Source organism: Canis aureus, chromosome 9 (assembly GCF_053574225.1).
Source record: "Canis aureus isolate CA01 chromosome 9, VMU_Caureus_v.1.0, whole genome shotgun sequence".
Lineage (NCBI taxonomy): Eukaryota > Metazoa > Chordata > Mammalia > Carnivora > Canidae > Canis > Canis aureus.
In genome coordinates, this window is record NC_135619.1 from 6,729,057 (window position 1) to 6,744,299 (window position 15,243).

Here is a 15,243-nt window from a genome sequence, read left to right on the forward strand (position 1 = left end):
AGGTAGGTTATTAAAGAAAGATTAACTATGAATTGATATTATTTAAGATGGATGGTGGATAGATAGGAGTCACTTGGCTTATATATATGAGTCACTTGATATATATTATATATATATATATATATTTTTTAAGATTTATTTATTCATTTATGAGAGACACAAAGAGAGAGATCAGAGACATAGGCAGAGGGAGAAGCAGGCTCCTCTCAGGGAGCCCAATGTGGGACTTGATCCCGAACCCAAGGATTACACCCTGAGCCGAAGGCAGGTGCTCAACCACTGAGCCACCCAGGTGTCCCACTTGGCTTATATATTTTTAAATTTATTCCTTCAGACAAATAAAATTTGGCTTATTTCTTCTTTTTTCTTTTCTTTTTTAAAAAAGATTTTATTGATTTATTCATGAGAGACCCAGAGAGGGAGAGAGGGAGAGACATAGGCAGAGGGAGAAGCAGGCTCCATTGGGAAGCTTGTTATGGGACTCAGTCCCAGGACTCCATGATCACGCCCTGAGCCAAAGGCAGATGCTGAACCACTGAGCCACCCAGGTGTCCCACTTGGCTTGTTTCTAATGCCTAAAGCAGTTCTTGGCATATAAGAGGAATTTATTAAAGATAAAAAAAGAGAGACAACAGGCTCAAAATGGAGTCACTTGTGCTAAAACCTATGTCAGCAAACCAAGGCTTTACATCTAATCTAATTGCATTTTCAGCCTCTCCCAGAAATATGACCTTTAATCAATCTGGTATTACTTGATCAACACTAGTGAGGTAATCTTCCTGATAGACCTGCTGCCTTTTCCCCAAAGGAAGGTGACCTCCCCTGAAATAATTTACTCTGTTAGAAAATTCCTTTTTCTGCCTCCATCTGCCTATAAAAGACTTCCATTTTGTACAGCTCCATGGAGTCTCTTTCCATTCTCAATATAGAATGCTGCCTGATTCATGAATTGCTAAATAAAGCCAACTAGATCTTCAAATTTACTTAGTTGAATTTTGCTTTTTAACAAATTCATAAATACATATTCATTCAATCATCATTACATAATGAATCAGAAGCATAAAGGTATATTTTCCAAAATAAATTTTAATCATTTACAGCCAATTGTTGAAAATCTAAATTCTAAATTCCAAAGGAGGATTTTACAAAGAGTATTCCCTTCTTGGACCCTGAATCCAAGAATGTCCTAATTGTGGGGATGCCCAAAACTATAGCAGCTAATTTGGTGATAGATATGCTTTTAATTGTTCTCCTTAAGACCAATTTTTAGGGACACCTGGGTGGCTCAGTGGTTGAGCATCTGTCTTTGGGTCAGGATGTGATCCTGGGATTCTGGGATTGAGTCGCGCTCCCTGTGAGGAGCCTGCTTCTCCCTCTGCCTATGTCTCTGCCTCTCTCTCTGTCTCTCATGAATAACTAAGTAAAAATTTTTAAAAAGACCAATTAAAAAATATAGCTTAATTTTTTTCTTTCCTCTTTCTCACCAAATCATGATAATTAACTGTGATCTCTTATACTAAAAATGTATAGGACAGTTGGGAAGGAAATACAAAAGTCTAGGTGGGTGAAAATTTATGGATCCAATCATTTGCAACTTTTGCCAGGCTACAGTGTGGAGATCACTGATATTGAATATAATATCCATAAAAGAAAATGTATTTTTAGGAAATTTCCAATACTACACAATTTATTAGACTAATAGGGAAAGAAATTCTAATAGAAATTGGATTATACATAACTGGGTGTAATTAATTTCATTAACATATTCAGCCAATCTGATCAACTGTTTACTGTGCTAGATACTAGGAATTTAACGGTGAACAAAGACCTGCCTTCAAGGACCTCATGCACTGTAATGATTAATTTTTTTTTTTTTTGTAATGATTAATTTTATGTGTCAACTTAACTGGCCACAGGGTGCCTAGATTAAATATTATTTATGGGTGTGTTTGTGAGGGTGTTTCTGAATGAGACTAGCATTTGAATCAGTAAACTCAGTAAAGTAAATTGCTCTCCCCAATGTGAGTGATTATCATGCAATCTGTTGGGAGCCTGAATAGGTCAAAAGGCAGAGAAAAAAGGGATTTGTCCCTGTTCCTCTGTTTTAAATCTGCCTGAAGGAGTTGAAACATCTCATCTTCTCATCTTCTCTACCCTTTGGATAGGGATTTTAACTGTTGCCTCCCATGATTCTCTGGTCTTTGGACTCAGTGAATTACACTACCAGCTTGCTCGGGGCTCCAGTTTTGCAGATAGGAGATTGTGGAATTTCTCAGCCTCCATAATTACATGAGCTAATTTATCATAATAAATCTCTATCTCCATCTCCATCTTATTTTGACCTCTACCTGTACTTATACAGGCATATACCTTGGAGATATTGCAGGTTGGTTCCAGTAAAGCAAATACTGCAATAAAGCAAGTCAAATGATTTTTTTGATTTCTCAGTGGATATAAAAGTTACATTTAAACTATATTGTAGTCTACTATGTGCAATAGCATAATGTCTTTAAAAAAACAATGTACATACCTTTTTTTAGGTAAATCTTTTAAAAAAGATTTTATTTATTCATGAGACACACAGAGAGAGAGAGAGAAAGAGAGAGAGGCAGAGACGCAAGCAGAGAGAGAAGCAGGCTCCATGCAGGGAGCCCGATGTGGGACTCGATCCCGGGACTCCAGGATCACGCCCTGAGCTGAAAGCAGACGCTTAACCACTGAGCCACCCAGGCATCCCTACATACCTTAATTATAAAATACTTTATTGCTAAAAAAAAAAAAATCTAACTATTATCTGAGCTTTCAGCAAGTCATAATCCGTTGTTGGTGGTGGGTCTTACCTTGATGTTGATGGCTGCTGACTGATCAGGGTCATGGTTGCTGAAGGCTGCGGTGGCTGTGGCAATTTCATAAAATAAGACAACAATGAAGTGTGCCACATTTATTGACTCATCTTTTCACAAAGGATTTCTCTGTAGCATATGATGCTCTCTCTTATGAAAGTCCTAGATGACATCTTCACCCAATATAAGGCTGTTTTACCTACATTGAAAATTTGTTCTTTAGGGTAGCTACCTATTTTATCCTAGCTAGATCTTCTGAATAACTTACTGCAGCTTCTACAACAGCACTTGCTGCTTCACCTTGCACTTTTATGTTATTGAGATGGCTTCCTTAAACCTCATTAACCAACTTTTTCTAGCTGTGAATTTTTCCTTTGCAGCTTCCTCACCTCTCTCAGCCTTCAAAGATTGAGGAGAGTCAGGGCCTTGCTCCGGATTAGGCTTTGATTTGTGGGAATGTTGTGACTGGTTTGATCTATCTGGACCACTAACACTTTCTCCATATCAGCAATAAAGCTATTTTGCTTTCTTACCATTTCCATGTTCGCTGGAGTAGCACTTTTTATTTTAAGAACTCTACCTTGAATTCATAACTTGGCTGTTTGGCATAAGAGGCCTACCTTTCAGCCTATCTCACCTTTTGACATGTGTTCCCCATTTACGCTTAATCATTTTTAGCTTTTGATTCAAAGTGAGAGCTATGTTTGGGACATCTGGGTGGCTTAGTCGGTTAAGTATCTGACTCTTGCTTTTAGCTCAGGTCATAATCTCAGGGTCATGAGATCGAGCTCTATGTCAGGCTCCACGCTGGGCATAGAACCTGCTTAAGATTCTCCCTCTGCCCTGCTTCCCACTCTCTTCTGCTAAAAAAAAAAAAAAGGCAGGGGGAAGGCACCTGGCTGACTCAGTCAGTTAAGTATCTGCTTTTGGCTCAGGTCATGATCCCAGGGTCCTGGGATCGAGTCCTGCATCAGGCTCCCTGCTCTGTGGGGAGCCTACTTCTCCCTCTCCCTCTGCCTGCCACTCCCCTTGTTTGTGCTTTCTCTCTCTCTGCCAGATAAATAAATAAAATCTTTTTTTTAAAAAAGTGAGAGATGTGCAACTCTTGCTTTCACTTGAACATTTAGAGGGCATTGTAAGGTCATTAATTGGCTTTATTTCAATACTATTGTATCTCGGGGCAGCCCAGGTCGCTCAGGGGTTCAGGGCAGCCTTCAGCCCAGGGTGTGATCCTGGAGACCCAGGATCGAGTCCCACGTCGGGCTCCTTGCATGGGGCCTGCTTCTCCCTCTGCCTGTGTCTTTGCCTCTTTCTCTCCCTCTCTGTCTCTCTCATGAATAAATAAATAAAATCTTAAAAAAAAAAACAAAACTATTGTATCTCAAGGAATAGGGAGGCCCAAGGAAAGGTAGGGAGATGAAGGAATGGCTGATAAGTAGAGCAGTGAGAAAACATGTAACATTTAATAATTAAGTTTGCGATTTTATGTGGGGGCTGTTTGTAACATCCCCAAACAATTACAATAGTAATATTAAAGATCATGGAATCAGATCACTGTAGCAGATATAATAATAATGAAAAAGCTGGAGTACTGAATTACCAAAATGTGACACAGAGACACCAAGTGAGTAAATGCTGTTAGAAAAAATGACACCAGAGTTGCCACAAATTTCAATTTGTAAAAAAATGCAGTATCTGTGAAGTGCAATAAAGCAAAGTGCAACAAAACTAGGTATGCCTCTGTCTCCATCCAACCATCCATCCATCCATTTTCCCCTACTGGTTCTGTTTCTCTGCAGAACCTTGCATAATACAAGGATCTTAGATACAGATGGCTTAGTTGTTTCTCTTTCCTCCTGAAGTCCACAGCTTAGTTACTTGGACTCTCCAAAATAGGATCATTGGACATTTGAGGAAAGCTCTAGCATGAAAGCCATAGACTAAAAAACATGGATGATGCAAGGAGCAGAAGAAGACTTCCAAAAAATTACAATTCATATACTCAAAAGGGTGCTTAGAGCGAGAATAGAGGACCCAGCTCTGAACCCCCATTAGGTCATTGGTTTCAAAACCAAATTCCTTTCAGCTCTCCGGACAAAGCTGCTCTTCTTTCCTGTCTTCCTGCTTGCAGTCATGGCCTGAGTATCTTACTATCATAGCACCATGGTCTTAATCACTCAGGCCTAAGACCTTCATCTTTTTCCCTCCCTCTCTTTTTGTAGCCCCATATCCAATTGGTCACCAAGCCCTGTTGATTCCACCTCTGAAAATTGTTTCACAACTGTTTCCTTATCCCATTGCTGTTGCCCTATTCCAGAAACTCTTTTCTCTCTTCTGGCGCACTTCAATAGGCTACCAACTAATCTTCCTGCCTGTGACCTTCCATCCCTTCATTCTGTCCCCAGTATTATAAAATATCATATTTATCATGTTTCTCTCCTGCCCAAAAGCCTCTGCTGGTTCTCCATTGTATAAAGCAGGGTTCCCTATAGCTGGCTGAGGGAGCACTACAATTACCCAAGGAAATATATATTTGGCACAGGGGAGATGCTCAATAATTTCTCAGATAGACCTTCTCCTATGGTACCCTCTGGTGGCAACTTCATGCAATGGAACTATCTTCATTTCACCCATCAAATTCTGAGATTCTAATTCAGTGGATCTCCTTATTGCTTGAGGGAACTACTAGCTTGTAAAATAAAGTCTGAACTCTTGTATAGAAGCTTCAGTCCATCTCTCCAGGTTTTCCTCATAATCTCTCTTTTCCTCACCATCTCTCTTTATGTCCCATTCACTCTTTCCCTTCAATCACACTGGACCACCCTATACTTTCCCGTATTAATGACTTTACTGATGCTTTCTCTCTGCCTGGAAATCCCCTTCCCTCCACCTCTGCAGGATGAAACTTTAACATTGTTTTAGACTCATTCAAATATCTGTGTATCTGGAAATCTGTCTGAATTAGCTTGGCCTCTCTTTTCTTTGCATTCCCATAGTACTCCATACTCCCTCAGGGAAGCCTTCCTGAATTACATGCTCTTATAGTTCCTGGTGTTTTGTCTTTTAAATATTTAGTTATGGTTATATGTTTATTTGTGAGATTTTTAAAAAATGTCTTTTTCTTCTACTCTATTGGAAGTGACTTGATGGCAAGAGCCATATCTGTTACCATATACAGTTGGTATTCAATTATTTGTTGACTGGGTGAAATAATGTTTCTGAAATGATCATATATTCTGCTTTGTAGTGTGTATAGTTATATATACATTTGGATTCCCTTGTTAGGTGCATTTTTAAAGGGATAGATAATATCTTTTAAGTCTTTGTACCTCCCCCTGTCCCATGTAGCTCTGTGCTTGGAATACAGTAGGAGCTTAGATACAACTGCCCTACTAGGACCCCAGGGAACAAAAACTCCATGAGAGCCAGAACTTTATCTTATTCCTTATTATATCCTCAGTGGCTAGAACAGTAATCCCAAAATGAAAATATATATATATATATATATATATATATATATATATATATAATCTGGAAAAAGAGAAAGAAGTGGATAATTATAACAAGGGCCATGATAGAGATCCACAAAGGATGATCTGGGAGCTCCACTCTGTGGGCAGGCCAGAGTAGGCATCCAGAGAAAGTGATTTCTGAGCTAAGTCTGGAAGGATGAATAAAAGTTAATGAGGATGATATGGCAAGCAAAGGAAACAGTTTGCACAAAGGCACACAGGTGAGAGAGTGTGACTTAAGTTCAATGAGACTGAAGTGCATGGTGATTGAACATTGAGAGATACAAAGAGAAATGTAAATCATGAAGAGTGTATGCCTAATAAATGGTCTTGAAAGTGTTGGGCAGTTTTAAGCAGAAGAGTGTTTGGATCTGGCAACAGTGGTAGGATGGAATGGAGTTGGGCAAATCTAGAGGCAGGGAGCAGTTAGGAGGCAAGTAATCAAAGCAGGTAATAAAGAGGGACTAAAAGAAAGCAAGAGTGGTAGGGGTGCTTGGGTGGCTCAGTTGTTAAATGTCCCACTCTTGATTTTAGCTCAAGTCATGACCTTAGAGTCATGAGATAGAGCCCCACATCAGGCTCTGTGCTGAGTGTAGTCTGCTTTCCACCTCCCCCCTCCACCACTTACGCTCTCTCTTCCTTTCTCAAATAAATAAATAATTAAATCTTTTTTAAAAAACTTAAAACATTTTTTAAATATTTTATTTATTTATTTGACAGAGAGAAAGAGCACACAAGCAAGGGAGGTAGAAGAGGGAGAAGCAAGTTCCCTGCTGAACAGGGAGCCTGTTAGGGCTTGATCTCAGAACCCTGGGATCATGACCTGAGCTGAGGGCAGATGTTTAACCAACTGAGCCACCCAGGCATCTCCAATAACAGAATCTTAAAAAAATTTAAAAAGATTCCATCTGTCCTCCTCCCTCTTAAAAAAAAAAATGCAAGAGTGGTAAAAATGTAGACACTGGATTCAAGATGTATTTATAAAATGTATAAAATTGATGAATAATTGTTAAATTTAGAATATTACTTTTAGAAATAATTGCATGGATGCCCAAAGATAGATGACATGAAGATGTTCATTACAGCTGTTTTTGCAATCGTTACAATCTGGAAACACTATGTGTGCATCAATATGGGATTTATTAATTAAATAGGGTATAATTAATCAAAACATGCAACCTTTAGAAAGAATGATGTAAAAAATAAATAAATAAAAAGAATGATGCATAAAAAATGAAATATTAACCAGAAACAAATTGTAGATATTATGTATACCATATTTTTGTTTAAGGGTGTACAACATGTATGTGTGTTGGTATATGCAATAAAAGAAATTCTAGAAGGATTTATATAGGGGTGTCTGGGTGGCTCAGTCAGTTTAAGCATTTGCCTTCAGCTCAGGCCATGATCTCAGGGTCCTGGGATCGAGTCCCACATTGGGCTCTCTGCTCAGCGGCGAGTCTGCTTCTCATTCTTCTTCTGTGTTCTCTATCCCCCTCAAAAATAAATAAATAAAATTGTAAAAAAAAATAGAAGGATTTATATAGAAGCTATCAACCATGTTTGTCTTTCGGGAATATGATCAAGGGTAATAGGCTTTCACTTCCCAATTTATAAACTTGTGTTAATTTTTTAATGGACAATTATTTTTTAAATGCAATATGTGATTCTGGATAGAAAAATATTTTCTATAAGGATATTTGTGGGACAATTGATGAAATGTGAATAAGGTTTCTAGATTAGATAATGTATCATATCAATGTTAGTTTCTTAATTTTGATAATGGCACTGTGTTTATGGGAGAAAATATCCTTGTTTATGGAAATATACACTTAGAAGTAATGAGGTATTATGCCTACAAATTCTCAAATGGAAGAGAAAAAATAGTAATAGAGACTAACAAAGCAAATGTGGTCAATGCTAACATTTGGAGAATCTGGATCAAAGTAAATAGAAATTCTATGTACTTTTCTGTAAGTCTGAAATTATTAAAATGTTTTTTATTTATTTTTTAAAATTTTTATTTATTCATTCATGAGAGACAGAGAGAGAGGCAGAGACATAGGCAGAGGGAGAAGCAGGAAGAGCCTGATGTGGGACCTTGATGCCAGGACCCGGGGATCACAATCAGGGTCCATGCAGAGAGCCCAATGCAGGACTCGATTCCGGGACTCCAGGATCATGCCCTGAGCCAAAGGCAGACTCTCAACCGCTGGGCCACACAGGCGTCCCTGTTCTATACCTTTTTAAAAAGAATCGTTAGGGGTACCTCGGTGGCTCAGTGGTTGAGTGCCTGCCTTTGGCTCAGGTTGTGATCCCCTGAGCCACCGAGGTACCCCTAACGATTCTTTTTAAAAAGGTATAGAACAGGGACGCCTGTGTGGCCCAGCGGTTGAGAGTCTGCCTTTGGCTCAGGGCATGATCCTGGAGTCCCGGAATCGAGTCCTGCATTGGGCTCTCTGCATGGACCCTGCTTCTCCTCCCTCTTCCTATGTCTCTGCCTCTCTCTGTGTCTCTCATGAATAAATAAATTCTTAAAAAATAGAAAAATAAAAAGGTATAGAACAGAATATAAAGTATGCTACTATTTATGTGTGTATGAAAGTGGAATGTATACATATATTTGTAAATATATAAATTATCTGTGGGAAGATATACAGGAATCAGCACTATTAATGCCTTTGGAAATGAGGATTTTGTGGCTAGGAACTGAGGAAAAAGGAAGACTAATTTTTCATTGCATATCCTTTGATAACTTTTGAGCTTTTACTAAGTAATTCGCCTACCAAAAATAAATGTAATTTACAATAATAGAAGATTTTATAAAATGAAGAATTTCAAATATACTCAAAAATAGGAATATAATGAACTCCTATATCCCAGAATCATTACCCCAATTTTACAATTATTAAGATAATTAAGATAATTTGATAATTTGATTAAGATTATTTGTCATATTGCTTTATTTATTCTTTCCCATTCTATTTATCTTTTTTCCTGAAATTTATTTATTTATTTATTTATGTGGTTCCATGCCCAGTATGGAGCCCAATGTGGGGCTTGAACTCACATCCCTGAGATGAAAACTGAGCTGTGATCAAGTCAGATGCTTAACCAACTAAGCCACCAGGTCCACCTTTGCTGAAATATTTTAAAGAAAATTCCAGACATCATTCCATCCCTACATATCTCAGGAAGCATCCCTTAAAAATGTGGGCATTTTCTTACATGATCACAAGGCCATTATCATAGCTAAAAAATTAACAATAATTCTTTATTATCAACTAATATCCAGTCCATAATCCAATTTCCAGTGTGTCAAGAAAGGCCCACATACTATATATAAACACTTCACTCTAGCTGGTAAATTTACTTCTTATAGGTTACAGATTAACAATTTTGAAACTGCTTTACATGTATACTGGGGTTGATTTAATAAATAAATGTATAATGGATGTTGGGAGCCAGGGTTCTCACTGTCAGAAAGAAGACAGGAGAAAAGGCAAGAAGTAAAGGCTAGAATGAATCCTGTAGTAATGGATTAGAATTGGAGACATCAGTATGAACTCGTGTTTAACTTAATTCAATATAGATTTTAAAAAAATGATAGAAATGTATGTATACATGAATTAGTATACGTATATTACCTAGGGCTGTCCACTGAGAGGGCCTAGCAATGACATCCTTGTAGGAATGGTCACATTTTGTGCCTAGCTTTTGGTTTCAAAATACCATTCTCCAATAAAAGCAACCAAGAATCCTCGGAGAACCATCTGATTTTAGAACTGGGAAAAGGAAAATACAAAATAAGTCTAGAGCATCTTGTCATACCAAAAAGGAAAAAAATTTCAAAGGGTTAGAGGAGTCAATCTAAAAGTGTTCCCCAGTAGCCAAATGGAATAATTTGAGCAATAAAATATTATAATATTAGGTTAAAATCCAAAGTGTAAAATAAATACAGATGTGTCTATATTGATATAAATAAATGATTGTGATGGGCAACGCATGTGTTCATGCAGAGAGGGCCCTGCGGTGACAGGATGATAGTGGCTTCTTCTCTGGTGAGGGCCTGAGGATAGTGACTCTTCTCTCACCATGAGTGCCACCCCAGAGATCAAGAGTCATGGGATGAAGTTTGCTGAGGAACAGCTGCTAAAGCATGGACGGACGCAAGGCAAAGGCTTAGGCCGGAACGAGAACGGCATCACCCAAGCCCTAAGGGTGACACTGAAGCAGGACACTCACGGGGTGGGACATGACCCTGCCAAGGAGTTCACGGACCACTGGTGGGATGAGCTTTTCAACAGGACTGCGGCCAGCCTGGTTGTGGAAGCTGGGCAGGATGGAGTACGGATAAAGCGTCTTTCGAAGGAGACAGGCCGTCGTAATCATCCCAAGCCCAACTTGCTGTATCAGAAGTTTGTGAAGTTGTGGTCACAAGCAGGGAGAAGTGGCTTGCAGACAGGACCAGAATCCGGTGCTTCAGACTCCTAATTCCTAGCATAACAATAGAAGGGAGCTAATGTTCAGTGATCATCTGTTATGTGGGCCCTCTGTGTTATATAGCAAGCTTTTCTCATTTCTCCTCCTCCCTATGGCCACCATCCTCTCCTGCCTGATTTTGTTCACAGCCTCATAGCCAGACCCCTCACCCCGTCACTGCCCACCCCAATCAGTTCATTGACAGTGACTAGAATGCTAACAGATTTCACTAGGGCTCTGGCTCATCCTTGACCTGGGATGACAGTCCTGATGTGTCAGACTGGCTCATAGGGACCTGAGGCCTTGTCCTGCGCTCACCCCTTTCCGGACCTCTAACACTTTTAGCCAGATGGAATCAAATTCTTCTGAAAATACCACCTTCTTTCACCTGCAAGATTTTGCACATGCTCTTCCCACTCACTGCCTCCAAGAGTCTGCTGCCTTTCCACCTTTACCTGCCAATTTTGATGGCCCTCTAGAGCTCACCAAGTTCCTGAAACTTCCCCAGACCCTGAAGTTGGATTGATTATCTTCCTCTAGCACAGGCAACACTCTGTGCCTGCCTATGTTCTGCATCCCTCCTTCACCCCACACATAGAATCCATATGGGCTGACTATCTCATTTGTGTTCCACTCTGTATCTCCAACCCATTGGTCCATAGTAGGTTCTCAGTCTGCTTAAATAAAAGCACTCCAGGGACGCCTGGATGGCTCAGCAGTTGAGGATCGGCCTTCGGCCCAGGGTGGGATCCCAGGATACGGGATAGAGTCCCATATTGGACACCCTGCATGGAGCCTGTTTCTCTTTCTGCCTGTGTCTCTGCCTCTCTCTCTCTCAATCTGTGTCTCTCATGAATAAATAAGTAAATAAAATATTTTTAAATAAATAAATAAATAAATAAATAAATAAATAAATAAATAAATAATTGAGGGAACCCCGGGTGGCTCAGTGGTTTAGTGCTACCTTCAGCCCAGGGCATGATCCTGGAGACCCGGGATGGAGTCTCACGTCGGGCTCCCTGTGTGGAGCCTGCTTCTCTCTCTGCCTGTGTCTCTGCCTTTCTCTCTCTGTGTGTCTCTCATGAATAAATAAATAAAATCTTTTAAAAAAAATAAATGATTGAAAACATAACTGAATGGTAGAGTAGGAATAAATCTTTACAAAAGAACTTTAAATTATGTATGCAGATATTTTTCCTTAATAGAAAGTGGTGGTTAAACACTTCCCCACTTTGAGCGTGGGCTGGACTTGTATTCTTGCTTCCAAGGAATATAGAAAGGGAGTAATATTTGAACTTTGCAGAAATCTAGCAGATGTTACCTTAATCAAATCATGAAATTTAACATCAGCATTTTGTCATGTTGATATTATGAACCCCCTGATGTGACGAGAACCGCACTTGGCATCTATGTGTTGTTTTTTTTTTAAGATTTATTTATTTATTTATTGAATGCATGAGGAGGTGGGAAGGAGGGCAAGGCAGAGGGTGAGGAAGAGAGAATCCCAAGCAGAATCCTAAGCAGATTCCACAATAAGCACAGTGCCCGATGTGGGGCCCAATCTTATGACTCTGAGGTCATGACCTGCACTGAAATCAAGAGTTGGATGCTTAAGTAACTGAGCCACCCAGGCGCCCTTGCTCTATTTTTGAATTGTCTTTTAGTTGTTGTAGAAGTTCTTTATATATTCTGGGTATTGAACTTTTATCAAATATATCACTTGCAAATATTTTCTCCCATTCTGTGGATTGGCTTTTTGCTCTCTTGATAGTGTTCTTTGATATACAGGAGTTTTTAATTTTAATAAAGTACTATGTATCCATTTTTTTCTTTTGTTGCTTGTGCATTCATCATATTTAGAAACCATTGCCAGATTCAAGGCTATGAAGATTTGCCCTTGTATTTTCTTCAAGGAGTTTCATGGTTTTTGCTATAACATTTATATCTTTGATCAATTTTTAAATTTTTTTTATTTATTTATGATAGTCACAGAGAGAGAGAGAGAGAGGCAGAGACAGGCAGAGGGAGAAGCAGGCTCCATGCACCGGGAGCCTGACGTGGGATTTGATCCCGGGTCTCCAGGATCGCGCCCTGGGCCAAAGGCAGGCGCTAAACCACTACGCCACCCAGGGACCCCTCTTTGATCAATTTTTAGTTAATTTTTGTATATAGCATAAGGTAAGGGTCCAATTATTCTTTTTCATGTGGGTATTCAGTTTTCCCAGCACTATTTACTGAAGGGATTATTCTTTCCCCCGATTGGTCTTGGCATCCTTGTTGAAAATCAATTGATTATTGATGTGAGAGTTTATTTCCTGATTCTGAATTCTATTCCATGGTTTATATGTTTACCCTTATGCTAGCACCACAATTTTTTGACTACACTACATTTGTAGTAAGTTTGGAAATTGGGAAATGTGAGTTCTTCACCTTTTTTTTTTTTAAGATTGTATTCATTTATTAATGAGAGAGAGAGAGAGAGAGAGGCAGGGATATGGGCAGGGAGAAGCAGGCTTCATGCAAGGAGGCCGACGTGACTCCAGGATCACCCCCCAGGGTCAAAGGCAGGTGCCAAACTGCTGAGCCACCCAGGGATCCCCCACATTTCCTCTTTTTCAAGATTGTTTTGGTTATTCTGGATCCTTTGAAATTCCATATGAATTTTAGGATGGGTTTTTCAATTTCTGCAAAAATACTATTGGCATTTTGATAGGGATTATATTGAATCTGTGTATCATCCTGGGTAGAATTATCAACAATGTTAAGTAGTTTTCCATGTACAAGTCTTGCACCTTCTTGGTTAAGTTTATTACTAAGTATTTTATTCTTTTTGATCCTATTATAAATGGATTTTTTTTATGGACAACTAAGTTTTTGACAAAGGCAATTTAGGTGAGAAAAGATCATCTTTTCAACAGATGATGCTGGAATAATTGGATGTCCATATGCAGAAAACAAAAACAAAACAACACACACATACACATGAAAGAACTTTATTTGTTTTTAAAGATTTTATTTGTTCATTCATGAGAGACACAGAAATATAGGCAGAGGAAGATATAGGCTCCCGTGGGGAGTCTGCTGTGGGACTCAATCCCAGGACCCCGGAATCATGACCTGAGCTAAAGGCAGACACTCAACCACTGAGCCACCCAGGTGCCCCACATGAAAGAACTTTTTTTTTTAAAGATATTATTTGTTTATTCATGAGAGACAGAGAGTAGAGAGAAGGAGGCAGAGACACAGGCAGAGGGAGAAGCAGGCCCCAAGCAGGGAGCCTGACATGGGACTCCATCCCGGATGTCTAGGATCACGCCCTGAGCTGAAGGCGCTAAACTGCTGAGCCACCCGGGCTGCCCCCCATGAAAGAACTTTAATCTGCACCTCATACCACATAAAAATGTAACTCAAAATGAATCATATTCCTAACTATAAATTCAAAACTATATAGTTTAGATTTCTAGAATTTCTAGAAGAAAACATGGGAAAATCTTTGTGCATTGGGTTAGGCAAAGATATCTTAGATATTATACCAAAAATGCTCCATTAAAGAACAATTTGATAAACTGGACTTTATAAAAAATAAAACCTACTTTTCAGAAACTATTATTAGGAGACTAAAAAGACAAGCCACAAACTGGGCATATAGTTGATGAAGGAGTTTCTTCAGCATGTAAGAATTCTCAAAGTCAACAATAAGAAAATAAACAACCCAATTTAAAATGGGCAAAAGATTTGGAAACTTCACCAAAAATATACACATAGATGGCAAATAAGCACATGAAAAGATAAAAAGATGTTCCCCATCATTAGTCATGAGGAAAACACAAGTTAAACCACAATAAGGTACTACTACATACCTATTAGAATCATTAAAATTAAAAAGAGTGAACATACTAAGTGTGAGCAATAATGTGGAAAACATGAAATTCTCATACATTGCTGGTGGGAATGTAAAATGGTACAATCTCTTTGGAGAAGTTCAGCAGTTTCTTCAAAAGTTAAACATATACTTACTATACCTACTATATGATCTAGCCATTCAGCTTCTAGGAAATTACCCAAGAGATAAGAGAGCATAGATGCAATGATTTGTGCATGAACACTTAATGCAGCTTTATTTGTAATAGCTCCCAACTGGAAACAACCAAATGTTCATCAACAGAAAAATGGATAAACAAATTGTGGTATATACATACTACTCACTACTAAGTGAAACGTGAAATGAAGTAAAGTGAAATACTAGTCAAGAACTATCAAGGGGCGCCTGGGTGGGCTGAGTCAGTTAAGCATCTGCCTTCCACTCAGGTCATGATCCCAGGTCAGGCACCTGTTCAGTGGAGAATCTGCTTCTCCTTCTCCCTTTGCCCCCCCTCCTGCTGCGCTCTCACTCTCTCGCTCTTGTG